Source organism: Sinocyclocheilus rhinocerous, unplaced genomic scaffold (assembly GCF_001515625.1).
Source record: "Sinocyclocheilus rhinocerous isolate Xijiao unplaced genomic scaffold, SAMN03320098_v1.1 scaffold2070, whole genome shotgun sequence".
Lineage (NCBI taxonomy): Eukaryota > Metazoa > Chordata > Actinopteri > Cypriniformes > Cyprinidae > Sinocyclocheilus > Sinocyclocheilus rhinocerous.
Window position 1 is genome coordinate 1 of NW_015647941.1, and position 5,688 is coordinate 5,688.

The window sequence follows — 5,688 nt, forward strand, 5'->3', positions numbered from 1 at the left end:
CAAAGAGTTGCCCGTTTGTCTGCAACATAAAACTAAAATTTTTAATCATTGCCTTTTAAGAACTTATGTTCCTTTGGAATATCTAAACAATTCATTGATGCTTCAACTTTTACTAGTGCCGGCTAATTTCCTGCCGTTTGGGAACGGAGACGTGGTAAATCCCATTTCAGATGATGGAAGCTCTGAAGCCATTTACTTGCAGCAGCCTTTCAAATACTTTGGACGCACATACAATCAGATCTATGTAAGCGTTGGACTATAACTTTTTGGTTGAGGATATTTTTCTTTTTATTACATCAATTACACAGTAGTATTTTCCTTCAGTGAACAGATTTTACTCATTTTACTCATGACAACTTGATGTTTTTAAATATCTTTTTAAAATGAATTTTCAGTGGTAGTAAATAATTCTAATAATTCTAGATCTGAATTTTAGGTCAACAACAATGGTCACCTGACTTTTACTCAACCACTGTCTGCCTACGTTCCTTATCTGAACGCTGGAATAGACATCATTGCTCCTCTGTGGACCGATCTTTTCAATGTAAACGGTGGAACTATCTCCTATAGAGAGGATACAAGTAGCGCTGTACTGGCACAAGTCACTCAAGCTGTTAACCAATATTTCCCTAATGTGCCTTTTACTGCTACATCAGCCTTTGTGGCTACCTGGGACAGTGTGCCGTACATCACTGGTGGAGGGGTAAGAACTAATCGCTGATTTTTTATGAATGCTCTCTGTGTGTTTTCGGTTCAAAAATTTGTCAAACGTTTTTTTGTTGTTTTTTGAAGGTGGTTACTTTCCAAGTGGTTTTAGTCTCCAATGGTGAACGCTCTTTCATCCTGATCAACTATGGTGATATTGCAGAAACAGGACAATCTTGGCTGGTGAGTGGAGTGAAGATCCATACACAATTTACAATTAGCAGAAATGAATAACAAGGACTTACTTATGCCCCAATTCATACCTTATCTATAAGCAAGAGATGTTTTTATTTGGAATAGGATTTGATTGAGGTTTTACATGCTCTTTTTTTCTGTTACAGGCTGGTTATGACACAGTGGACTCTGTCAATTCTTTCACAATTCCAGCGGCCAGCGCCCCAAAACTCTCATACAGCAGTCTTTTACTCAACCACTGTCTGCCTACGTTCCTTATCTGAATGCTGGAATAGACATCATTGCTCCTCTGTGGACCGACCTTTTCAATGTAAACGGTGGAACTATCTCCTATAGAGAGGATACAAGTAGCGCTGTACTGGCACAAGTCACTCAAGCTGTTAACCAATATTTCCCTAATGTGCCTTTTACTGCTACATCAGCCTTTGTGGCTACCTGGGACAGTGTGCCGTACATCACTGGTGGGGGGGTAAGAACTAATCTCTGATTTTTTATGAATGCTCTCTGTGTGTTTTCGGTTCTAAAATTTGTCAAACGTTTTTTTGTTGTTTTTTGAAGGTGGTTACTTTCCAAGTGGTTTTAGTCTCCAATGGTGAACGCTCTTTCATCCTGATCAACTATGGTGATATTGCAGAAACAGGACAATCTTGGCTGGTGAGTGGAGTGAAGATCCATACACAATTTACAATTAGCAGAAATGAATAACAAGGACTTACTTATGCCCCAATTCATACCTTATCTATGAGCAAGAGATGGTTTTATTTGGAATAGGATTTGATTGAGGTTTTACATGCTCTTTTTTTCTGTTACAGGCTGGTTATGACACAGTGGACTCTGTCAATTCTTTCACAATTCCAGCAGCCAGTGCCCCAGAACTCTCATACAGCAGTAATATCAATGTGAATGGTCGCTGGTCTTTCCGTGTTGATGGTTCGCTAAACTGTAAGCCAAAGAGTTGCCCGTTTGTCTGCAACATAAAACTAAAATGTTTAACCATTGCCTTTTAAGAACTTATGTTCCTTTGGAAGATCTAAACAATTCATTGACGCTTCAACTTTTACTAGTGCCGGCTAATTTCTTGCCGTTTGGGAACGGAGACGTGGTAAATCCCATTTCAGATGATGGAAGCTCTGAAGCCATTTACTTGCAGCAGCCTTTCAAATACTTTGGACGCACATACAATCAGATCTATGTAAGCGTTGGACTATAACTTTTTGGTTGAGGATATTTTTCTTTTCATTACATCAATTAATTACACAGTAGTATTTTCCTTCAGTAAACAGATTTTACTCATGTTTAAGTGTACAACTTGATGTTTTTAAATATCTTTTTAAAATGAATGTTTAGTGGTAGTAAATAATTCTACAGCAATTTGATCTGAATTTTAGGTCAACAACAATGGTCACCTGACTTTTACTCAACCACTGTCTGCCTACGTTCCTTATCTGAATGCTGGAATAGACATCATTGCTCCTCTGTGGACCGACCTTTTCAATGTAAACGGTGGAACTATCTCCTATAGAGAGGATACAAGTAGCGCTGTACTGGCACAAGTCACTCAAGCTGTTAACCAATATTTCCCTAATGTGCCTTTTACTGCTACATCAGCCTTTGTGGCTACCTGGGACAGTGTGCCGTACATCACTGGTGGGGGGGTAAGAACTAATCTCTGATTTTTTATGAATGCTCTCTGTGTGTTTTCGGTTCTAAAATTTGTCAAACGTTTTTTTGTTGTTTTTTGAAGGTGGTTACTTTCCAAGTGGTTTTAGTCTCCAATGGTGAACGCTCTTTCATCCTGATCAACTATGGTGATATTGCAGAAACAGGACAATCTTGGCTGGTGAGTGGAGTGAAGATCCATACACAATTTACAATTAGCAGAAATGAATAACAAGGACTTACTTATGCCCCAATTCATACCTTATCTATGAGCAAGAGATGGTTTTATTTGGAATAGGATTTGATTGAGGTTTTACATGCTCTTTTTTTCTGTTACAGGCTGGTTATGACACAGTGGACTCTGTCAATTCTTTCACAATTCCAGCAGCCAGTGCCCCAGAACTCTCATACAGCAGTAATATCAATGTGAATGGTCGCTGGTCTTTCCGTGTTGATGGTTCGCTAAACTGTAAGCCAAAGAGTTGCCCGTTTGTCTGCAACATAAAACTAAAATGTTTAACCATTGCCTTTTAAGAACTTATGTTCCTTTGGAAGATCTAAACAATTCATTGACGCTTCAACTTTTACTAGTGCCGGCTAATTTCCTGCCGTTTGGGAACGGAGACGTGGTAAATCCCATTTCAGATGATGGAAGCTCTGAAGCCATTTACTTGCAGCAGCCTTTCAAATACTTTGGACGCACATACAATCAGATCTATGTAAGCGTTGGACTATAACTTTTTGGTTGAGGATATTTTTCTTTTCATTACATCAATTAATTACACAGTAGTATTTTCCTTCAGTGAACAGATTTTACTCATGTTTAAGTGTACAACTTGATGTTTTTAAATATCTTTTTAAAATGAATGTTTAGTGGTAGTAAATAATTCTACAGCAATTTGATCTGAATTTTAGGTCAACAACAATGGTCACCTGACTTTTACTCAACCACTGTCTGCCTACGTTCCTTATCTGAATGCTGGAATAGACATCATTGCTCCTCTGTGGACCGACCTTTTCAATGTAAACGGTGGAACTATCTCCTATAGAGAGGATACAAGTAGCGCTGTACTGGCACAAGTCACTCAAGCTGTTAACCAATATTTCCCTAATGTGCCTTTTACTGCTACATCAGCCTTTGTGGCTACCTGGGACAGTGTGCCGTACATCACTGGTGGGGGGGTAAGAACTAATCTCTGATTTTTTATGAATGCTCTCTGTGTGTTTTCGGTTCTAAAATTTGTCAAACGTTTTTTTGTTGTTTTTTGAAGGTGGTTACTTTCCAAGTGGTTTTAGTCTCCAATGGTGAACGCTCTTTCATCCTGATCAACTATGGTGATATTGCAGAAACAGGACAATCTTGGCTGGTGAGTGGAGTGAAGATCCATACACAATTTACAATTAGCAGAAATGAATAACAAGGACTTACTTATGCCCCAATTCATACCTTATCTATGAGCAAGAGATGGTTTTATTTGGAATAGGATTTGATTGAGGTTTTACATGCTCTTTTTTTCTGTTACAGGCTGGTTATGACACAGTGGACTCTGTCAATTCTTTCACAATTCCAGCAGCCAGTGCCCCAGAACTCTCATACAGCAGTAATATCAATGTGAATGGTCGCTGGTCTTTCCGTGTTGATGGTTCGCTAAACTGTAAGCCAAAGAGTTGCCCGTTTGTCTGCAACATAAAACTAAAATGTTTAACCATTGCCTTTTAAGAACTTATGTTCCTTTGGAAGATCTAAACAATTCATTGACGCTTCAACTTTTACTAGTGCCGGCTAATTTCCTGCCGTTTGGGAACGGAGACGTGGTAAATCCCATTTCAGATGATGGAAGCTCTGAAGCCATTTACTTGCAGCAGCCTTTCAAATACTTTGGACGCACATACAATCAGATCTATGTAAGCACTGGACTATTTCTGTTTGGTTGAAGATAGTATTTTCTTTTTTATTATATCAGTTGATTTATTATGGGCAGTTGTGGCCTAATGGTTTGAGAGTCGGACTTGTAACACAAAGGCAGTGGGTTCGAGTCTCGATACTGGCAGGAATTGTAGGTGGTGGGAGTGAATGACCAGCACTCTCTTCCACTTTCAATACCACGACTGAGGTGGGATCCTTGAGCAAGGCACTGAACCCCCAACTGCTCCCTGGGTGCCGCAGCAAAAATGGCTGCCCTCTGCTCCGTGTGTTTTCACGGTGTGCGTGTTCACTACTCACTGCTGTGGGTGGGTAGCCACTTGGATGGGTGAACTGTAGAACAAAAATTCAGAGTATGGGTCACCATACTTGGCCACACGTCACGTCCTTTCCTTTCCTTTTCCATCACTTACTTATCATTGTCATTATATTTCTTTAGTTTTCTCATTTTGAGTTTTCTTGTGTTTAGTCTTTTCTCATGTTTAAGTGAACAACTGAATGTTTTTAAACCTGTTTGCAAACTGAATAATACTTTTGAGAGGTAACGGATAATTTTACAGCAATTTCATCTGAATTTTAGGTGAACAACAATGGTCACCTGACTTTTACTCAACCACTGTCTGCCTACGTTCCTTATCTGAACGCTGGAATAGACATCATTGCTCCTCTGTGGACCGACCTTTTCAATGTAAACGGTGGAACTATCTCCTATAGAGAGGATACAAGTAGCGCTGTACTGGCACAAGTCACTCAAGCTGTTAACCAATATTTCCCTAACGTGCCTTTTACTGCTACATCAGCCTTTGTGGCTACTTGGGACAGTGTGCCGTACTACAGTGATGAAGGGGTAAGACCTAATCTCTGATTTTTGATAAATGCTCTATGTGTGCTTTCTGTTCTGAAATTTTTGTTGTTGAAATCTTTTTTGTTGTTGTTGTCTGAAGTTGGTTACTTTCCAAGTGGTTTTAGTCTCCAATGGTGAACGCTCTTTCATCCTGATCAACTATGGGGATATTGCAGAAACAGGACAAGTTTGGCTGGTGAGTGGAGTGAAGATCCATACACAATTTACAATTAGCAGAAATGAATAACAAGGACTTACTTATGCCCCAATTCATACCTTATCTATAAGCAAGAGATGTTTTTATTTGGAATAGGATTTGATTGAGGTTTTACATGCTCTTTTTTTCTGTTACAGGCTGGTT